At 25.4% G+C, this 25229-nt stretch overlaps 1 protein-coding gene across 1 annotated transcript in view; it reads left to right on the forward strand.

Annotated features, from left to right (window-relative positions):
* The first annotated feature begins 447 nt into the window (after positions 1-447).
* Positions 448-25229, forward strand: part of LOC113559200 (potassium channel subfamily T member 2) — a 155949-nt gene continuing 131167 nt past the window's right edge. Inside the window, exon 1 of the mRNA XM_026964826.1 lies at positions 448-842. The gene's annotated coding sequence lies outside the window, so the exon portion shown is untranslated. The remainder of the gene's footprint in view (positions 843-25229) is intronic.

Consider the following 25229-nt stretch of genomic DNA (forward strand, 5'->3'; position numbering starts at 1 on the left):
TTTTTTTAACCTCCCCTGAAATTCTTTTCTATACACGCCACCGATGTCGCGTCTTTTGCTCATATTATCATTGTATTCGTTTCGTGGCCCCGAACACGGGGGTAGTAGTAGACTTTCCTGTCGACGAGCTCGGAAAATATATACCGTCCGAACGAGACGGCGTATGTTTAACGGTGACGTGGCGGGTTTTTCGAATGACGACGACCGCGGCGGCGGCGGCGGTGCGCGGCGGCGATGTTGGCGCGGTGGTGATCGCGATAATAAAACGTTTGCCACGTCCGATCGGGCGCGTTTACGCGAAAAACCTCCGCCGGCGTGTTTCGCCCCAGCGTGGCCTGTTACTATCATACTACCCGCGGAACACGTGAGAAACCCGCTGACTGTCGCGCGGTGCGGTCTCTCCTTATTCGCCGAGCCGGTCGCGACGCGTACCATGTGGCCGCGCATCGTGTGCAAATAAATCGGACGCGCCGACCGCTATAATATTATACGGTTTTATTACTCGACGATAAGTCACGTTGTACACAATGTGATACGGTAGTACGTAAGTTTTTGTATTTCCGTCGCCGTCGCCGTCTCGTCTCGTACTCTGTCCGTCCTCCGATCGTGTTGTCGTCACGACAACGCCGACAAACGGCATCGGCCGTAACGTCGCGTTGCGATCACACGACTCGTTCGGTCCGGTCCGCGCGGTGTCCGTCGTCATCTGCTGTTCCGCCGCCGTCCCGCGTCAGTGTCGAACCCGTCCCCATCACGGCATGATCGTCGCCCGTTGACTCGGGACGTCCGAATGTCGGCGCGTACGCCCACGACCGCCGTGTAGCCGACTACGCACGACACAGGTAAGACAACACGGTCGATGACCACCGCAATATAGAGGCGCACCCGCGTATGGCAAACCGCCGCGATGCACGCCGTGCGCCGTTTCCGCGGTCCGCGGCGATATCCGGTCCGGGCGCATTCCCGACGGACGTCCGCCGGAAAACAAACGCGTTTTTGGCAGCTCGACCGCGCGAGAACAAGTACGACGGAAGCCCCCCCGGGGACCGCCGATTTAAACGGTTGTGAGCTTTTTCCGATGACGGGAGATAAAATAATATTATACGCGGTATACGTCCGCCTTATTACACATCGAACATATTTTGAACGTCGCGTATGGCGTTCGAGACACGACTTTATATCAAACCCGATTATAATATTGTCTGCAATCGTCCGTATGCTATAACGAGTTCCACCAATATAATACCAAAATTATTATCAAAATATTAAAATTTTAATACGTTTCATAGATACGTTTATGCGTAATTATTCAAAAATGAAGTATAAAATATATTAAAAAATAACAACTATCTAACTAAAATATAATAATAATAATAAAACCAATAAAATTGTATAAATTATGATCAATGTTTGCACCTACTAAACACGACCACTTTATACGGTTTTAGGATGACGATAAAATAGGTAGTCCCTAGTGAGGTGGCCTTCCTGGTACCCCACTTTGTCTGAGTGTCTTTCTCGCGCACCCCGTGAAGGTGTCTTTGTCCTTCGTAGAAAAATATCGGTAGGTACCTAACAATAACATTGTAGTGATAACAATAATATTATGATACAATTAAAATTGAACACGTAATTTAGAGTTCTACGACGATGTAGTAATAATATGTAATACACACAACGATCGAGGGCAATCAATCGGTCGGTCGATATGAACGTCTTCATTGACGACGTAATATTATTGACTATTGGAAATATCGTTGATTACATACGAGGTTACCGAAATTTCGTTAATCGTTTTTTCGATCGAGTAAAAAACGCGTTTTTGTTTGAGCTTTATCGATTCCATTGCTTTGGTAATAATGAATCCAAAACAACAAAAGCTTTAATGAATTTCTCGGAATGTTAAACCTTGTTGAGGTGGTTTTGGCTTTAAATATATTATTATGCAACAACATTGTTTAAGTTTAAAGTTGATACCTTACATTTCACAACACAACTATTAAATGCTGATACTTTTATGATAAAATACGTTGCTTCTCGCAATAGTTATTGCGTCAATTCAAACTTTGATATAATCAATCAGATCTTAAAATGCAAAGCATAATGTGTACCATGTTTCAATTAATAGTTTACTGGAGTTTAAAAATACATTTTTTGACGAATAAATGGTTAAACATATTATTTTATTTATTATTCAATTTTATCCCATAAATTAATATTGAATAACTACTGAAACTATATTATAATAATCATTGCAAAACTAAATACTATTCATACTACGAAAGTACGAAAGGTATAATTTTTCACTGATAATAATGTCCTTACGTTTATAACTGTTATAAATAAGGCTCGGATTTATATGTAAACACATATTTTTACTGTGACTTGATAAATTAATTTAAGTGAGTGATAAATTTGTTTCAAGGGATTTCCAATGAACTAACTATATTTTATTTTATATATTTTTACATATTTTTCAATAATTCCATTTTTCCTATGTATTTTGACAATTTGTTCATTTACGATTTTTTTTAATAATTATTAATTATGTACGATTGTATTTTTCAATACAAACAATTTCCCTAATTTCCAAAAGTACAACATAGTAACAAAATAGTACCAATTATTGAACTTAATCTACGGTAGATATAACTTACTCCTTCAGACATAGTCAAAATGCAATACAGTCCAATAATAACATAAATGGAAGCCGAAAGATCATTTAGCCAGTATAAGACAATTTTATGACCAAATCGAAGATCTTTTGAATTTCAAAATTTCAAAATGGCTGTTATCATAAATTGTAGTCAAGATAATTAAATTTTTTAATTTTTTTTTATAATTTGTAACACCTTTTTTTTGAATAATTTTACTATTTAAAATATAATTTTTTCCATTAGAAACTCATATGGATATATTATATAACTAAATATTAATAAATAAATCATATTAGTAAAATACATATTTTGATTTTTTTAGCACATATTTATGTACACATTTTACTAACGTAAATACATATTTTGGTTTCATAAATAGATACATATAAATCCGAGCCCTAGTTATAAAGCACTAAAAAGAACTGCTTAAATTTGAAATAAAATCTTACTGGTTTAACTTTATCAAATTATAAAATAAAAAATAAAAATTATTATCATTTTTTTTTAATCTTGTAGTTTTAAATTTATAGAAAAAAAAAGTCTTTAGTAGGTAAAGACACTGAAGTACTTTAGTTATTGACTATTTTGGTTTTAAACTATGTATTATATTATTTTAGAAATACGCCATAAGTTTCACATAGCTAATTAAATTCAACTATTTATATTTTAAAAGCCATTAACTCATTGTGATTGTATCATTACAAGTGAGGTTTCACACTTTATTTATTTGTAGATTTAAATGATAAAACTTTTTAAACTGTTTTTAATTGTTTTTTTATATCAGTTTTATAAATTAACTTTTCAAATAACTAATAATAAATTAAATCCTAAAAGTCTAAATTAGTGTTAAATACGATTATTTTTCAACTTATACCTGAAAATTATAAATAAATTTAAAAGGATTATATAATTAATAGATCCTGTTAAAGTAAGTAACATCATTACCGATTCCACAATAATAATGAGAGGTTCGCTATAGATTATAAGTTAATTAACCCTGATAGTATTACCATGGCACAAGACCTAAATCCTTATTAACTCACATAGATATTAATTCAATTTTTAGATAATTACTTTAAATAACACTTAATATTAAGGGTGGTAAACTATAAAATCAATGAACAAAAATTAAATATACAGTTTATTTTTAGTATAGTTACAAAATTATATGTGGAACAAAATAAAACATAATATCCACGAATCAAGTGAAACAATATAGTGTATAAAGAAAAGTGTCATATTCTTATATAAGTTTAAAAGTTAATTAACTTTTATTAATCAAGAAAATATAATTTAATAGTATAAAATATATCAATGAAATAAATACTATGCTAATAATTTTTTATATTATTCAATTTTCTAGTATAACATTATATTATCATCCTTTAGAAATATAATGAAAAAAAAATATTTAAATGTAATCTTTAATCAGATAACAATGTAACTAAGTATTCAAATTCCTTATTTTAATTAAAAAAGCATAAGAGATAAGTACCTATAGGAAATGCAAGATGCTTGATGTTTTCTGGTTATCAAGGAAAACCCGTCTTGTAATTTATACAAAAAAAAAAAATCGATAAAATCGAGTTAGTAAAAGCTCCACAATCTCATCCACGTAAAATATATAATTTAAGTAGATAATTCAAGTAAACTTTGAAACTGTTTATGATTTAATATTATATTTACTTATAATTTATTTTTACGTAATAGCTCGGTGATTTTCACAGTTGTTATTTGTTTCGGCCTTATAATTTATACAATTAAATGGTTTAAGACATGTTTAAAATTGCCATACTTAATAAATTTTATTGTCTATTGTGAAAATATTATCGTATAATTATATTTATATATTTAAGATTCTGAAAGGAGCTATAAATGTTTTAGATTTGCAAAGATGGGTGTCTTGTTTTTCAAATGTATAATGCCTCCTTTAGAAGCAGTAAAAATGCTTCAATTTTACACATTGAGTGTGGTTCATGGCAAAAATAAGATCTAGTTGGTATTTTTGAAGAGGAAAAAAGGAAAATCAAAAGTTAAGTATTCCCAGTCATTTTATAAATGATTAAGAAAATAAATAAATAAATAGAGAAAAATAGACATTTTTAAGCAAACCAGTTTTTGAAAATATATTGATTTTAATTTTTTTTGTTACAACTCAATAATGAACAACTGTAGAGACTTCAAATTAGTGATGATTATATTTTTAGACTACGATCAAAAAGTTCGAAAAATAAATACAAGATCCAACGTAAAATGATATTATAGCGATTCAAAAGTATTAAATAAGCAAAATTATTTTTTTTTAAAGTGTTGCAAAATCATAAAAATTACTAATTATATCATTATTAGAAGAATAAATTACTACATGAAACAAGCAAGTTCATCGATTTTTTTATGTATGGAAATATTAATTATTTTTTAAAAAATTATAGTCTAGAGTCAATTAAAAATAACATTCTCTTCTTGAACTTTAATTCGTTTTCATTGAATGTCAGCGACTAAATCTAAAAAACGAACCACTAACCATTTATATATTTTTTTTTTTTTTTAAATGAATAAACTTTTAATTACATTTTTAAAACTGTTTAATGAAAACAAAAATGTTTAGGGATAATTTATTTAATAAATATGAGAGTAAACCGTTGGCAATTAGTTGTTTTATTTTGTGTTAATATTCTCTCCAATTCGCTCAGTACTATCTCTGAATAAACCCATTCAGCCTACTAATATTTATCAACTTGGACAGGTAGGTATTTATTCAGGATTATTTTTATCCCTACACTACTACACCACTTTCGATGTCGAATTGTATTGGACATTTAATTAATTTATTAAGATTTAAGAGGTTATATTTTTTTTATCTTAATTTCGATTTTGAGGAATTTAAGAGTCAAAGAAAACGATTTTTTTTATTGTATTTACATATCACACTGCATTATACTTTTATGATGTAAATAATGAGTTTTAAAAAAATAGTTAAATTTAATACTATATCATCATTTCTATAACGTTATCATTTAACGTCCAATCGTATTATCTGCTTAACGATAAAGTATATTTTTTTCAAATAATTGTAATAGTTCGATTAATTACATATTCAATTTAGACATTATAATGTGATTCTCTAACTTAAAGCACGCGCCAAAATATTATAGTGAAATCATAAATATAGTCTTTTGAGTTTTCAAATATCCGATGATAAGTATAGCTTTGGAGTATAGCCTTTGAGGTGTACCTTAGTATAATTTGTGAAAATTGTATAGGATCATTTTTTCACGGAATAGCCACGGGACGACAATGTTATGTGTTTGTGACATATTTTTCAACTCGGGTATTAAAGTATAAAGACACCGGGAAAGTCTGAAAATACGTGTTTCTTTACAGCTGTATACTTATTTTTATCTGATGTATCTGTTGGTATACGTTATTTCCTATTTTCTAGTGTTTCTCAGTTCTCGCTCGCTAATAAAGACCGTTGACCGGAAGTGTCCGTATAATGAGATGTGTCAAGCATTCGCATTCACTGCACGTCGTATATCTCAAGGACACTTATGTACAATCATATAAAATAATTTTCTTTTCAATTATATACCTGGAGCATACATACAATAATCATGTTTATTTAAGGCGATTCGTACAAGCATATTTTATATTTATGTAGTACGTTGGATTTGAAAATGAAACGTCCATATTATGATTTTTGTAAGATATTTATAGGAAATATTGTATCAAAGGACAAACGAACCATACAAATGTGTACATTAGACATCATATGTTTGATAAAATACATAATAATATGAATTGCAGCATCTACAAATGCTTTGAAAACGCTGAAAAATAATGAACGACTATATCTTCTTCATTAAATGCTAGTGTACGAGAACATTAAAATAATATATTTATACACTTTATTATCATTACTGCGATAGGAATTCTAAGTAAAATGTTGGTTTATTTAAATCCTATAAAAACATTTTCTTTATTAAAAAAATCATTAATTATATTTTTTAGTTGGAAAATCAATAGTCAATAATTGCTTTACAATTATCGTATAATTTCTATGGACACAAATATATTCATCTCAGGACCTCATTCATTGATCTCTGGACTGAAAATATTCAAAGTAGGTTGATCGTAGATATAAGTTACTGGATAATATTTTTAAACATACAAACTATACAGGGGGATTCGTCAAATTGTTCAGATTTATTTTATACTTAAATAATATATTTATACATATTTTAATGTTTGGAATTTTTAACTAACACAATATTTTCAAATTCTTAGAAATTTTACTTAGTTTAAAGATAATCCCGTGTAAACAAAAACTTAGTTTTTTCTTCAATTAAATATCACCCTTTTTTACTATTAATTTTATTTATCAGACGATTTTTTAAAAATTTTGACATATATAAATCTATATTTTAACGAGCAGTTTTTGTGTTATTAATGTATATGCACTAAGAATAATTTTAGTTCTTAATAATATTTAGTATAAGCTATAAAGTATTTATAAGATTTAGTCTATTACTTATTATACTCAGATAATATAAAATGATAAACTTACATTTATTATTACCTATATGTTTCAAATTATCATAGAACCTATATCTTATAAACTATAATTTTTTCTTGAAAATTATAGTTTTATAATTAATAAGATACACGTTCAAAATTAATTTATAAACACTTATATTTTACAAAAATTAGAAGTTCATTAATTCATTAATGGTAAGTATGCTTGGTGAATTGTCCTCTATAAAATTAAGATCAAGAATTTGTAATTATAGCTCTGATGGACGGTCAACTTTACTTCGTCTGGTTGGTATAAATTAATTACGACTGATATTCCTCAGGCTCCTTGTTTTCTTAACTGTAATCTCTCCCGTGGTATTTTATAATATCTCATTTGCCCAGCTTAAGGATGATACACAACCGTTTACCAGCTCATGCCTTTAATTTGGAGCTTAACTCATATATCTACTGCCTTCCTCACCCTACATTTGATATTTTCGATTTCAACACATATTTACTTTTCTTCGAGACTGTCCTAATTATTAACAAAATTGCTATTTTATTTCTAATCCAATATTGAAGTAGATTTTCATTAATTTAATTTAGATAGTAATAAATTAGTTATTAAAAAACAATATAATGAGCTACTGTGAGTATTGAGTTATATTATTGTATAAGAATATATATGTATAATATTCAACTTATAATTTATATGGTTCATAACTCAATCTATTTAATTGACAGCTTAACATTTTTTTATATTTAAAATGTTTAACAAAAGAATACCTAATTACTAAATTAAAATTTATTCAAATATACTCCTCAGCTACTTAAAATTAATAAAAATCTTATTAGAACAAATATTGGTGAATAATTTGTTATTTTATTTTATTTTTATACTATAAGCTATACATTTTTAATTTTAACTCTGATGTCAGTATTGTCAGTAGAGTAATATTAGATTTATAGTTTTTATTATTGTTATGTTTTTTCTTTGCATATCATTATATATGTCATATGTACAATAATATTTATGAAAATATTACTTTTTTTTATATTAAACCAATCATGTTCTGTGACTGTTTTTTTTATACAATAATTGAAAGTTATCATTTGATTCAAAAAACAATTTTTAACGTATTTATTTACATATTATTAAATCAAATTCAATGTGATTTAACGGGAATCGAATTTAAAATTAAAATTAAATATTTATATTGTTTATTAAAATAAAAAAACTACACTCAAAATTCACAAAAACAATTAAAAAAAAAAATAACGCAATAATCATTTATTGCTATTCGATAAAAATAATAAAATACGCAAAGAAAAATTAACTGTGGAGATCGAAGGATCTTGAAATGTATTAACTGTACTTAAACAGGTTATATAAAAGATAACTTATACTATAATTTATAACTTTATAAAATAATTACTCCATTTGTCATCAGAAAGTTCCATTGTAATGATTACCTACCATTCCTGCTTATAGATATTTTAAACTGTGAGTATTATCTTTAAGATATTTAGTATTTTAGTTAATAGTAAAATATCAAACATTCACCGGTCGTCGTTAAACAAATAACTTCGTCATTCCGCGATATAATTAACTATAACGAATACTGCTTAATGACTGAAATTCTGTTAATATTTTATATATTTTTTCTTTCCATTTACTTCTGATGAATTTTAAAAAGCAATGTTAAATTGTATTGTTATACAACTGCAAATAAAGTATTGTTGTATGATTATAGTTTAAATAATTTGTTGTTTCTGTTTTGAAGAGAAACTACTGTGAAAAACCTGCCTTCCTTTACAGTGTTTAGAGTGACATTATGCTCGGCAGTTAGAGTAGGTAAAACGACATAAATTACAGATGGAGGAATATACCCGAGGACGCGACCCTTAGCTGACTTATAATTATTTATTTATTGACGAGGAAATTGCTGTAAATAAATCTTTACATGTAATGTTCGTATAGGATTACTCTGAGTTTATAATGTATTATATTATTATTATTACACTAACAAAATATTTCCTTTTCATAACTGTCTGTGAAGGTTTTTCATTATATATCATAGTGGTAGCGAAATGCCACAATAACGTAATATTATATTCAACCGGCGCGCGGCGTCCTACAAAACAACGGCAAGCTAATTTTCATTCATAACAGCCGACGCTGACAGCACAGCGACGGCAGAGTAAAGCGTTTGAAAGTAAAATCCGTTGTAAGTCTTTCGTTCATATTTCGTAGAATATATGTACACATACACAATAAAATTATACGCACACTGTCATTATTCTACGCGTTGCGTTACTTTCTACCTTCATACAGGGTGATATAGTAAGTTGTTTTTCATTTGTTTGATCAACGTACGTGTTTTGATCGATTTGATTTACAAATAATTCATATTTCCTTACGATATTATTAGAATATAAAACAATATTCATAACTGCATTGACAAGGTTTGTTAGGAACAGTTAATAATATTATCTTCAAGTTCAATCGAGAAATGTGAAATTACGATTAAATATGACAAGTACCTAAAAAAATACGTTGCATATCTACTCGCACGACAAAATAAATCATCAAACCAATCAATAAATTCAGCTATTACAGATAAATTTGTGTTTGTAGTAGTTAATTTCTAGTTGAAATGGTATGTTTTTAGACGATTCTTTCGTTTTCCGAACACACTGTATGGCGTATTGGAGCTATGATGGAAATGAACAATTAAATTTGATGTCACGATTAATATTAGTCTGTTTATAAGTTAGTAGCGGTACCTTATGGAAGTGCAATAGAAATTTAACGCGTTAGTTCGTGGTTTGCGAGTGTGATAGATTTTTAGTGCGTGTTGGCGTAACCATATTTGATTAAAATTTGAAGCCACATAAAACAACGATCGACAGTACAAAATGGGTATGTATTCAGTAGTATTTGTTTAATTATTTAAATATTATCACGAAGAAATTATACATACACCCTTGTCAGTTGTTGTTTTACTAAGGTTTTCGAATAATCTTATTTCTAGTTTGAGTTTTTAGTGTTGATATTGTATTTTTTTTGTTATAGGTATGTAATTGATTATAATAACATTAATAACTTAACTATATATTACGTACATCGAGCAATATTTATTTATAATTTAAAAAAAAAGTGTGAAGGATAGTGAAGATTAAATAAAAATGTAATATACATTTAATTATTTATGAAAATATTATCGTATTTTCAAAAAAGTGGAATATTATTTAAATTTTAATATAAAAAAAAGTAGCGATAAATTAAAATCAAATATTCTTAAACCATTGGAAATTGCATAATGTAAAAGGTATTTTATTTAGGTTTAATTATTTTGTTATAAGCTTGTTTTACGATGCGTAAAAGTAATGAGTTTGGGTCTTTTAGATAAACATTTTGTAGCTCTGACAGTTAATTGTTCATCAAAAATACTTCGATCGTTCTACATAAATTATTGCACTCAACTATAGAGTTTTAGTCATTTAATAGTAATTAATGTGGCGATTTTAAAATAATACAATAATTAACACATGTCATAAATATACAAATGTTATACATTATAAAGACTTTAATATATTACGAGTATTAGCATAATAATATTTTAATATATTATATGTTCATCGTGTATCCTGTAGTCAATATTCACCATTACGCATTAAATATTTTAGTGGAAAATGGATGATTTTTAACATTATTTTATTTATAATATTTGTTGTTTAAATAAATAATGATATAATCTTCAAAATTAAAAAACACATCAATTACTAATTACTTTTAAAAAAATAACCAATAAGTATTTTAAAAATTTGATTTAGACATTTTTAACAGCTTATAGATTTTTTTGATCTAATTTATTATCAGCTTAATTTTTTTAGCCAACAATTTTTTATACAATAGGTATATTAAATATTAAATTAAGAATTATAGTTATTATGTTAGTTATTATTTATAAATAATAGTAAATAATAATATTATTTAAATTTATCAATATTTTTTTACAGTCCGGAATATCTAAATCACAATAAAATCGTATTTTAGTATGATAGTAATAAATTAATAACAGCATATTTAATCTGTATATATTATATATTTTTTATAACTTGCGTCACAGTCAATAAAATAATTGTAACATAAAAATATTTACAGTGTAACACACAATGACTCATGGGAACAAGGATATGTTGTAGGTTCTGCGTTCATCGTTTTATTATAACATAAACCAAGACTATTGTTTGTTTTAGGACGAATCAACTCTTGACCTTATACTGAAATCGATACTCAATAGACAGGAACATATTATCCCAACAAAATCGATAAACTATGATTGAATAATCATATTATTTTAGCCTATGATAAACTTTACCATGGAATAGCTTAGAATTTAACTTTAGAAATCTGTAAAAGTTGTATTTTAATTCCATAAAAGTGTACACAACTTGTTGCTTAAAATGTATTTGGTATTATATTAGCGTAATTTTTTATTATTATGATACCAAGTTTTATAAGATATTGAAGTATTATTTAACATATTTCAAAGGTTCACTATAATTTGTGTATCATATTTTGCATTCAAATCCGTATATTTCTTACGATTGACGAACCGTAAGTAGTTCATACTACCTACATTTTTTTCTTAATTCGAATTTATGGTTTGAACATATTTAGTTAGTTATATGTTTAATTTTTGAGACCATAATATTATATTTAATGATTAAAATGTTGATAGTGACCCTTAGTTATGTCTTCGTGGTAGAAAATTGAACGATGAGGTAAAACGATATTATAGTAATTTGTTGAGATTGCGTGACTAGTCCATGGCTTTAGGTATTAGTCATTAGACTATAATAATTTTCATCTATTCACATATTATGTATGAGTATAATAATAAATTAAAATGCATAACACACACACACACACACTTAAGACATTTTATTTTACCTATTTTTAATATTCCCATTTTTATTTATAACATTTCGTGACGTTACATTTTAATTTTGTATAATAAACGTATTGATAAGACATTTTTAGTGGTACCTACTACTGACCTTAAATAGAAATATATCAATATATAATATTTTTACGCACAAATAATATTTTTTAAAGGGGCATTTTTATCAAAATTTACATCAGAAACTGTTATCAAATTGGTTACCTTACAAATATTACTCAATATAGATTTATAAATTGTATGTTTAAATCTCTAGTACATTTCATTTAAAATAATTTGTTTTTAAACGTTTAATGTGAATAACACTATCTTAAAATATTGTTCTTGTACTGTAGTATAATGTTTAAATTATATTTTAAGAAATACAATTTTTTAATGGTTTTTATTATATGAATTAAATAAAATATTTTTAAATTAAAAAAAAAGTAATCAAAATTATCTTCCTTAACTTACTATACTAAAACAGAAATTACAAAATTATCTAAATAATTGTGAGATAAATGCTGTCGTTACTTACTTTATGTTGAATGTTATGGGTAATAAACATATTATTTTTGAAAAATGAAACAAATCAAATCATACAGATTTACAAAATTCAAAAACATGCATTTATATAATTGAGTGTTACAGAGTAATACCTTATTCGAACATAGTTTATCATACATAAGATTGTTTTCGATTTCGTAAAGTATAATGTGTTTTTGAATCAATATTGGTCGGGGATTCCACCGAAATTCGAGTGAGCGTCAATTCATGTTCTCTAGAGGTTTACCAAATCTACCTTGGGGGTCCCAACTGAACCAATATCTACCGTTTTATGTTATCCTCGGGCATCATACTTTCGTCGAGAGAGAAATAAAAGCAGAACGCATTTTTTTCTTTAAAAAATATCTTTTTTTACGTAGTTTTCAAACAAAATTATTCCTGTTTCTGAGTACATTTTTTTTTCATTCAGCAATATTATTGTGTATATTTAAAAAACAGCCAAGCAGATTATGAAATGGTTTAATGAAGAGTAAAAATAGTTAGTATTACATGGCGCAATATTCGTATAGAAATTAATGAATGTAAAGAATTAAAAGTACGTTGAAAAAATATAATTTACTTTAATAAACATTTTATTTTTCTCTGATGGCGACGAGAGTAAGATATCAGGAGTCTAATTATTTAGAAGATAATTATATTGGTCATAATAATTGTAAAGTTTCCTACAACATTTCGCAACTATTTGACGTGTGTAGCTCCAGTGAAATGTAATCAGTTATGTGAATATAGAAGATGAAAGAGGCATTCAATCATTATTTCTGTTGTTCGACCGGATATTATATATTACGCGCAGAGTAAAGTGTACTTACGCCATCTGAACAACGATGCTATAATAACAGTTGCGAAATATTATCACGTCCTTAACCATATTGGATTAGATCATTTTGGGCATAAAATCCTTTCCTGGAATCTATAAAAATAGGTCTTAATATAATTTATTAAAGTTAATTTTGAATACATCATTAAAAAAATCGTATTATTATTATTTTTTTTTTCCATGAACATATGAAATTGTTAATGGGTTTATGATATGAAGTAGATTTGTACTCAGTTACTTGCGGAAAATGGCAGGCTCGGGATTCGAGACTATATAACTTATATATATATATACCAACAACACATAGAATATAACGTCAAACCAACCACAGTGTTTTATTGCAATTTCAGTAGAAGTGGTGATTTTTTTTTTAAATACATTTTAACTAATGCACCAGAAAAGGTCACAAGATGGGTGTGTCAGACTTTAAAAGTTTGATTTCCAATTTCTATCGTTAAACTAAAACATTATTTGGTCCTTTATTAACGTGATGTAAATCGTATACATATAATTTAAGTAAAAATAATATCAGATTTAAAAAAAGTTTTTGATAATTTTATAATTTAATAAATATTTAGTATACTAAAAAAAAATATCTGAAATAGGATTAGAAAAAATAATTAATACCATTTTTATTAATTATTATATACAATTTAAAATAATTAATTATAAGAGTTGTGCATTTTTTTATAATATAAAATTGTTAATATCTACAACAAATTGTGTTTTCATTCATAAAAATATGCAACCAACTAAAAATTAAAAAAAAACTAATAATAAATACTACGAACATTAATAGTTTGTCTACCTACTTATATAACTTAAAATGAAGACATTACATTTTTATTATACTTGTTTTAAGAAAAATATTTGTGTATACAATATTTGAGTTATTTTTACATACTTCAATATCTAATTCAAAAATACATAAGTCCAATCAAAGGTGACCTAATAGGTGAGTTTAGGTAACGTTCTTACTATAAGTCAGTTCCCATTTCGGTGAATTAAATTTTTTGCATCCCATTTCACCGATTTTTTTTTATTAATTAACAATGTAATTTAATTATAAAGAATTTCTAGAAAATAAGAGTACTTATTCAATTTTTCTCATTTTTTAAAAGAATTGTATTAAAAAAAATAATTACATTTTATGGTTTTATTAATATATATACACACACATATATATATAGTTATTTTGCAACGCATCTAGTCATTTTCTCATTATAGGAAGGTGAGCTGAACCGTGGTACAAGTTTTTTGACGTTTTCCTCAAAGAACTCTAACGCCATCTCCTTCTTCCAGTTCGGAAGCTCTTGTTTCACTTCTTCGTATACAAAACAGTTTTCAGCCAACAAAATCCATTATGAAATTGCATACATAATTATGAACCTATTACTTAATTGTAAATAAAAATAATTCAAAACAAAATTACAAATCAATATTAGAATATAACGCTAAATTATAACTATAATCAAAATTATTGATAGTAATTATTATAATTTTAAATAATTGTATTTATTTTAAGATTTAGGTAAACCGAAACATTACATCATATTTACGTTGTAAATGAATGATTAATTTACAACTGAATAATAATAATGCAAACAAACAAATAATATACAAATAATAAACAAAAATAATTTGCGAAGTAAACAGCAGGCGACAAAATGAGGTGGTAGCGAGACAGGTTATGACCTCACTTTACCTTACTAAACTTGTACTGTGTGTTAACATAGTGTGTGATTTATTGTTTATTATTAGGTTAATTTTATGAGATATGTTAAGTGATACTTATAATACTATTATATACTTATTATATACTTATAATTCATTAAAAAAAAAAAAAAATTAAATAGTTAATTTTTGAAAAATCGATATAACGAATTAAAAATATTATCGTTATTGATTTTATTTGAATTTGAAGTACTTTTTAATAATAGAAATAATTGAGTCATTATAATATAAAAATAATTACAACATCTAGCAGCCATAAAATTAGCCCTAAAAAAATGAGTTAATTATCAAAAGGATTCTGTTTATTATCGAGAGTACAGAAAACATAATTATATTTTTGCCGAAACAAAATAAAGAATTTACATTGATTATAAATAATTTTTTTTTTTAGTATAATATTAACCTACGTCGTATCAAACTTATGTCAAACTATACGTACCTATTTTATACGTTTGAAAAATGTCAAAATAACTGTTTTCATTAATTACCGAACTCACATAGTACTATTATAGGTATTTGATACGTTGTCTTTTAAGCAATAAAGTAGAACAAAGTAAAAGCAAAATAAATACTAAAGCAGTCACATAATTCTAGGCATAAGTTCTATTGAAAATAACGTGTAGACAGTTAATATATAATATATTATACATTATACATATTTTAGTATCTAATTTACGAACAAAATGACATTTGCGTGCTTAATTCGTAGAATTCAAACCTTGAAAAGTTGAAAACACTATAATTTTATTATTGAATATCCATTTAAGTTAGTAAAAATATTATTCTATTTTATTCATCTTTGAAATAAATAACTAATGAGCCCTACTGAACTAGTTTGTGTCAAATATATAAATAGTACACGTCAAATAAATCAATATTAAATGAAAATCATGAATTTAAATCAAAAAATGAAAAAATAATAATGAATCGTAAAAAATTGAATTTCACAAGGTAATTTATTTTAAGCTTGTGTGGAAGACGTGACAGTAGGCAGAATAATATGTAACGTTAAAAACTAAAAACATTTTTCTCCAGGATTAATGTTATTTAAATTAATTTAAATTTCCTTGAATTCCCAGAACTAAAATGTACTTTCGTATATCTCTGTCTTTCGTTGATGAGGTTCTTTATTGAGTTATTCGGTCTAATAAGTAGTGTATAAACCTGTCCGCCACTATAGGTAATAAGATAAAATTGAACTTAAATAGTTTTATTACATTTTAAAGGTAATTTGTTTTTAAGCAATATATAACTTTGTGAATAATATTTGAAATTTTGTTTATCCACTTTTACAAAACAATTTTAAACAACAACAAAACGCGTTTAAGTTAGTCTTAACTTATAATATTATGATAATGATAGAAATTATATGATATTATTTTTTTTTTATGCATACGGTTATGTAGTGTATTCTGGTATATCATATTTTATCATTGTGAACACACAGCAACCTGCATTAAACAAGTAATTAAAAACTTTTGCCTTAAATAAATATACTGTTATTTAGCATAAGATAGGTATTCTATATAGAAATAACGTCTACTGTAGATGAATAGAACTTAGAAAACGAAATAATTTATTGGAAAATACATAATTAGGTGACTGTTTTTACTCAAATTCCAGTAAGAATAAAACACACCAAACTATTACTTTTACTTATTAACAGTCTTTGATTGAGTAATAGGTTAAAAAAAAATTAAACTTCAATCATTGCTGTTGGAAATATAAGAAAAAATCTGTTGTAGGCAATGTAAATTTAATTTATTTAAATTACAAACAATGATATCGATATTATGACTTCTACACAAATAGCAAAGTTTAATTTTTTTTTGTGTGATAATAAATTGTTAATACAAATATTTAACACTACTTATATTACATTAACACGAATAATATACGAAAAACATTAGGAGTAAGCACCCTTTTCATTTCACTTACGTAAGCGCAATTTGAATTTGTATATTATTTGTTTGGCTTTGAAATTAATGATAAATCATCACGTTTAAAAACTATTTCAAGCAGAGCATGGTATTCTTAAATATATATAATATATATAATACTATTTAATTTATAATCATTCGGAAAAATGTTTGAGAAAAGATTCTTGGAATTACCTAGTTTGAGTTATGTAATGCATTTAAGTAACTAACTATTACTAAGTAACTAACTAAAATAATAAAAATGGAAAACTACATATTTTTCTGAGATAACTTAAAATAATATAGAGAACATTTATAAAATGTATACATAATTTATAAGACAGAAAGTCACCTTAATTAAATAATTGATTTTGCTAGAATTATTAAAAAATAATGAAAATCAACTTCAGTATTAGCTTTTTAATTTATTTTGTTGTCAATACGAATTCCAAATAAGAAATAATGTTTATTAATTATTATTAATTGTTAGATATAATTTTTAAATTATTAAATTGTCTTTTGTTATAGTGTGTATTTCAGAAATTATTAATTCAATTTCTAGTTGATATGAAATAAGCATAGTACTCGTAAATATTAAATGCTAATAATATATTCTGAAAAAATAGCTCTAGATAAAAAAAAAAGTAATTCATTAATTAATATTTTTACTTTTAAATGAAAAGAAAAAGTTGTCAACGTTAGAATAACTACAGATTCTTTTTGATCTAAAAATTATTAAAATATATAAACTAATCGTCTTACAGAATACAAAAGCTGACTGAAGAAGATTAATTATATTATTAATTTTTAGTTCTTAAATCACTTTTAATTCAATAACTTTTCTTAACAAATATATTTTTAACGTTTAAACTGTTTATGGATTTAATAAAATTAACATTTCTTTGATATAAAACTCGAGGATTTATATTTAACTGTGATATTTACAATTTACTAAAAAAATGTTTTGTTGTTCGAATATGTACATTTTAAATAACAGTTTTATTATTTATATATTTACTATTTTTTGTACATTAGTTTCTACAAAAACAATGATATATATATATCAGAGATGAATAATATTTACTTCGTTTTAATTAAAAAATGAATTAAAAAAATGTATATCTGTTCAATGAATTTTCGCTATAATTATAAAATAAAAAACTATTAGCTTTCTAACTAAAAATTATTTTCGAGTTTTGTAAAAGTAAACATCCTTTTTTATTCAAATTTATTAATTTTTCATCAATATTCAATATTTTGATGCAGATGTTTTTATATCATTTCTATAACTACTGATAAATCATCGTACTTGAAAAACGATTCAGAAAAACGCTTGCTATTATATAACCACGCTTGCTTAAATTTCTGTATTTCTTTAAAACTTTGCTTTAGTTTTCTTTGCTCGTAGCTCAAGAAAGTTACTAAGATAATCGAAAAATTACTTTTCAAAAGTAACGACTAGACTCGATTTCCGATCGATAGATAGGACTACTTGAAAGTTTTGGAGTACTTTTTTAAACCAAAAGTGTGCTCCAGAAATAAAGTAAATAAAAAAACATCACTGCAAAACAAATCCATTTCTCTCTTCACGCAGTATCTTAAAAATCTTAAACTTGTGTTAAAAAGTTTTATTATTATTAAAATTTTTATGATACTACAACTCTATTATGGCTATAATTATTTTCCGATTATTTATTTTAATTCTGCAATATTTTGTTAATTTACCTATATACGATGGTAGTAAAAATTTAATTGATTTCCTCAATACCAAATTATTTATTACAATTTTTACAGGCATATACAATATACAATATCGTACATCGGTACCCATATTTTGTGTAACATAATATATAATTTATAATATATTTTTTTTCAATTATTTAAGAATAAAGACATTTTTTAATGTGCTTCTATCGGCCTAGTCACACGAACACTTTTACTAAACACACGTGTACTGTGATGAACTAGACTGAAAGTGGTATTTTTCCGAGCACACCCCTTGACGTCCGATCGTCGATAAGCTCGTATAAATAATTCCCAAACGACCTGAAAAAGGAAATCAATATAACTATTCATCTATACGACCATACTGTTACACTTCAAATTTATGGTCTAAGAGGTAAGTATGTTTATTAAAATGCACGTTATGTTTCGGCATTATTTCTTAGCCCAAACACGATACGTGCCAACGCGTCCTTTACGTTCAAGAAAACGTCTGAGACAATTATAATAAATCCTCCACATTGTTACGTGTATAATAACTAATGGCAAATTATGTTTTGTATCATATTTACTCATTAATTTCCATCTTTACATAATTAACGTGGCTAAATCATTCGTATACCGTAATAATATTATATTTGTATTTCCCTATCTATTCATCTATTTATATATAAATATTATATATATATATATATATATATTTATATTTATTCATAATATAATATTATACTTAAATTATTCATACATTCAGGCGTTTGTCGATAAATTGTAATGACTCCGCCCATGTACTGTATGTACTGGTGCTTTCCCTAAAGCTGAATAATAATTACTTACCTATATTTATTCTCACGTGTATATTATATACATGTCGCTTTGTCATGTATTGATTTTAAAAACTAAAATTAGCTAGAAAAATATATAACATGACGTGTGGAAATCATAAATACAAATAAACTACAATAATCAATTTAAATATACTCTAATCGGAATAAATATACGCATAACTGATGTATAATATAATTAATTAAATCAAATTTATAGTAGCTATATGATAAGTCTTATCAATGGACCTACATTTATCACCAGGATCTATAATTTAGTTTTATAAAAATACAATAATAAGCACATAATTTTTTATACTTTATATTTACTTTTGAATTTTTATTTTAAATACATAATTAAAATACTATAGATTATTAGCAAATATATATTTTACTAACACAAATAAATAAATAAATAAACATATTGTTGGAAATTTCAAATTCGTACTCGTATATTATTTCAATAATAAAAGATATAATTGTATATAACCGTATCCCATCTTAATAGGAAACTTATAATAATAATAAACCGAGGAAGTAGCTATATTTTATGTTAGGTGCCCAGTGTACCCGGTTATTATGTAGGTTATTGGATGAGCTAAATTTTAATATAATTATAAATCGTTGCATACCATAAAAGCTTCTGGATGAAAACAGTTAGTCAACCTATATTGCTATGAATATATTTATTTATTAGTTAAGTTATAATTGTATAGGTAATTATTATTTATTTATTTTTTTTTAGTAATACAGTAAAATTAATTAATTTTTTCCAAAAATAAATCACATACATTATATATAAATATATGCTTAATAATTATTTTTGTAATATTATTGTGATCAACTTATAAGTTATAAGTCAGTAAAACATACAGTATAATAATGTAAATACGTCCTATGTTCATGTAGGTATATAACTTTAAACTAAAGAAAAAACCAATTTAATTGATAGCCGTGATTTGCCAAACTGTATGAAAATCGGTCGTTATCCGAGGTTACTCGTACTTGAAACATAATTTATAAAATAATAATTTTAGTGATAGATATGTGCAACTACGATTAATACATTTGTTTTTTAATTAACAAAATAATAATAATAATTTAAGGATAAATCGTTACATTTTGACGATTTGAATATACCATAAACCTTCAATTGCGCATGAAAAACGAATACAACATTACGCGTAACTTTTTAATTTTCGTTTAAAATGTATGAAAAATTTCGTATTTATATTCGAGCATTTTTTACATTTTTTTGTACAAAATCGAAAAAAAAAACTAAAAAATGTCAACAATTTCAAAGGTATATAAATAGCACAAAACAAGCTAAAATATTTTGAAAATTATCTCATGTTCTAAACATAGTAATATAAATATATATAAATATTTAGTGAAAATACCAAATTTCTATATCGTCTTTTATACGTTTATGAGCATTTAAAAACAAAATTAACGCCGATTTAATAATTTTGTTCATTTCATCGTCATATTTTTATTTTTTGGATATTTGTATTTAGAAAGGGCTTACAGAAATCTACCTACATTATGCATGGGAACCATTATGTTATAATCAAATGTATTGTTACTAATGTAATACACGTTGGTATGTATTACTATTTATGCATTTACCCAGATAGTGCGTGACGATGAAACATTTTTGATGATTTATTAACCAGATATGAGTATAAATTATTTTTGTTCTGTTTTGTTTTTTATTTATAATATATCATATTTTCAATCTATAATTGTTTGATTATTGTTTAAGAATAAACCTTATTGATATTATGTATACTGCCCATATTATATATTTATGGGTAATATCTATTAGTGATTAGTGATATACAGTATTACATAATTTTATGTAACCTCTTTTAGTAAAAAGCATTTTGTGCCAGGATTAAAAAAATAATTACCTAGGATAAATATGTATGTTTAATTTAACTTATATGTTAAAAACAAAATTGATTTTCACATATTACATATTTTGGTTGCATTTCATTTTGACTTAAAAATCATATGCAGTAAACTAGTGAATAAATTAAAAATGTACATTTTTAATTGTTTTAAAACAAAAATTTATTTACTGTATACAATTTTCATATTTTATTTATTTCAAATTTTTCTATAGATAAACAATTAAAGTATTATTATTTTTATGAGGTTTTTCTTATACATACATGTAATCTAACTATAAACAAATGCTAAAATAAGAGTTTTACAGTTTTGAATTTCAATCGATTTTTTTTTTTTTTTTATAAAAAATTATCACTAGATACATATTTTTATTTTTCAACAATTTTCATATCAAAATCCCTACGAAGAAACGAAAATTGGTAGGTACTTAAAGATATGAAAAACTACATCCATTTCTTTCATAGAATACCAAAACGTTATTTCAACAAGAACTGATAGTAACACAAATCTTACAGCTCCGGGGGTTTTATTTTTCATCAAAATTGTTTTATTTTTCATACTAAAGTACATTTCAAAATATAATTTCATATAATATTTCTTTACTTATTAAACAATAATATAATTAAGTTCAACCATATTGCTTAAAATAAAAATAATTAGTAAAATATAAACTATTTGACTTTTAATATTAAAGCTGTGGGTGTGTAATTTATCTTTTAAGAAATAAGTAAGACAACGCCCTTTTTACTGTTATAAAGCAACGATATTACATGTGTATTCGAGAACAAAAATAGGTCTAAATAATTAAAATATAATCGCACACATAATTAAATTAAATTTTAGATAATTATACATTTTAAATATTCAATATAATTTTAATAAATTATAATTCGATTTATTCAGTAAAATTATTTATTTAAGATATATATTTAATGTTACGTCATTGCTATAATATTTGTAATATAAAATAGAAAAATAATAAAATTATAATTGGATAAGAAATAGTTAAGTATTGTGGAGTAAAAAGCTCTTATACCATATATGTATTCTGAGTATTATTAACTAAAAAATACTTAAATTGGCATGAAAATTAAGTTATGCTTCTAGTACTTACTTTTATGTATTTAATAATAGACATAAATTAAAAATTGAAATATAAATACAACAATTAAAATTCTTTGCCATAGTATTGAGATATTGGAAAATTGTTATATTGCGTAAATAGCCAGTACAATCGTACATTTTAAAATTAAGTTACTGATTGCTTCGAAACCATTAAAGGGCTTTTCTGAGAAACAGGCCCTGTGGCTATACTATTAGCTATATATGTTATGAGAATAATAAAATTAACTTTACAATGCCATAGAAAAAATTTGAAATTGTAACTTACAAGTTATTTGGGTTACTTATAGGTTTCATCAGATTTATAAAAATTGAATGAACCATTTTAAATATCTATTTTATTTACTTTTTACACCTTTAAATTAATTGACACCCATAAAAGTCGAAACCCAATAATATTCTTCATATTTTATAGACAGTTTAATTGATTCAACGAATATGTATACATATTTATTTATAAATTACTAATAAATTCCAGAAAATATTTCAGACTTAATTTAATGACTTATAATGATACGACTTATATACGTAAGACTTACACTGTTTTGTACTTCAACAACTATTTTGAAAATATAGGAACTAGAGACATAATTTAAACATACAAAAAATATTTTATTATTATTTAACTGTAAGTACAGCTGACATTATATTATAATATCAAAATATTTTATTTTATTGATTTGGCTATAACATATTATTGTATGGATTCGTATTTATGTATTCATATATAAATTATATTTTCTAATAAAAAAAAAAAAAACACACAAAATAAAGCCCAATATCGGTTTATGTGTAAGTCTATTCTTCGTGTACAGAAAACTTAATGGAAAATAATTTCAATACTAGTATGCATATATCAAAGTTCACCATCAAAGCTTTTTCAGTAATCCGTTTTCGATTTGATATCCAGCTCTGATTTATGCTAAACATGAGTATTTCCTCGCGAAATTATATTTTTGAATAAAACACTTATGTATTTTTATAAGGATAACGTAAAAATAATGATTTATTTTACACATTTAAAAACGATTGAATACAACAAAGAACTATACCTATACCTATATTATTATATATATAATATATTTATAGGTATTGATATTGATGATACTAAACGTATTGATTTTTTTTTATGCACAACAAAAAATATAAAAGATTATTTTATTTATAATAAATGAAATCTCAAGTTGTTAAACTGCATTTACGAAAATTCCTATTGAATAACTTATTGATACACAGTTTAACGTGAATAATTTTTATTGTTCACAGTTAAAATCATTTTAAGAGCATGAAGTTTTTTAAACGTTTGCTGTACAATATTTTGTTTTGCATAATTTAAATAAAATAAATTCACATAGTTTAAGACTTTCGTCGAAATTAATAACCCATAATAATTTGTTAACAATAAAATAAAATATAATAAAGTTTTAATAATATATTGTTATTACGCAATAGCTGTATTCTACGATGGATTCAGAGCAAAGGTCTTACGTAGGGGAGGATTTATGTAATTGAACTTATAACACGCAAATAATCATCTTCTATATTTTTAATAGGTATTATATGTATAAGTTACAAATCCATTATTTGCGATTTGTGTTGTTAAATTATCATTCAGAGTTGTTGTAATATATTTTTAATTTATAATTAATATAATACCTACATAATATTTTTTTATTATTATTTCAAGTGAATGAATCAAAGTATCGTCATTATAATTTCAAGTATCTTTCATTTTTAATCGAAAATACTTGTATAAAAATGATATTACAAATTATGTTTTGTATTATATTTACTATAACTCACTATTCAGTGAGTATATCTACATACTGAGTTCACTGTATTCTTGGTACAGACCACAAAATATACTCAGTACATAAGCAAACACATGTACAAACATTGGCGACGTTCTCGGAAAGAGAGCATTGTAACTCATACAATGAATTAACAAGAAAATATGTATTAGCATGTTAGACACCAACACTTCATGGTGCTACTCGTTTCACCTTGGAACATGTTATTAGCATGTTAAAATTAATTATATATTAAAAACCTGTAATAATTATTCAAAACGATTTTGAAATTAGATCATAGTGTACGACAGTGTTTATGGAAGGTTTCTGCAGCTTCGCGAAACTCTTAAAAATAATTTATGACATACGATTTTCAACAATTATTAAATTCAGTATGTTGTAGGTTGTATTCAAATATTTAATATCGTATACGTATCAATATTTAATACTAATACCAACACTACAGAATATTTTAATTTTTAAGCGCACAATCACACAGCCGTAAATTTATATTCAATACGCTACACATTACTTTGAAATTTTAATATTCTACATACAGATACAAACACCCGCGAGTCATGTTTTTTTAAATATTTCTTATAGGAAACTAAAGCAAATAGACTTGGTATCCAAGTTTTGAATCAAAGAATATCCATTTCGTTTTGTTATATTATATTTATCATTTTTCTATTTTTATGTAAT

Source organism: Rhopalosiphum maidis, chromosome 1 (assembly GCF_003676215.2).
Source record: "Rhopalosiphum maidis isolate BTI-1 chromosome 1, ASM367621v3, whole genome shotgun sequence".
Classification (NCBI taxonomy): domain Eukaryota; kingdom Metazoa; phylum Arthropoda; class Insecta; order Hemiptera; family Aphididae; genus Rhopalosiphum; species Rhopalosiphum maidis.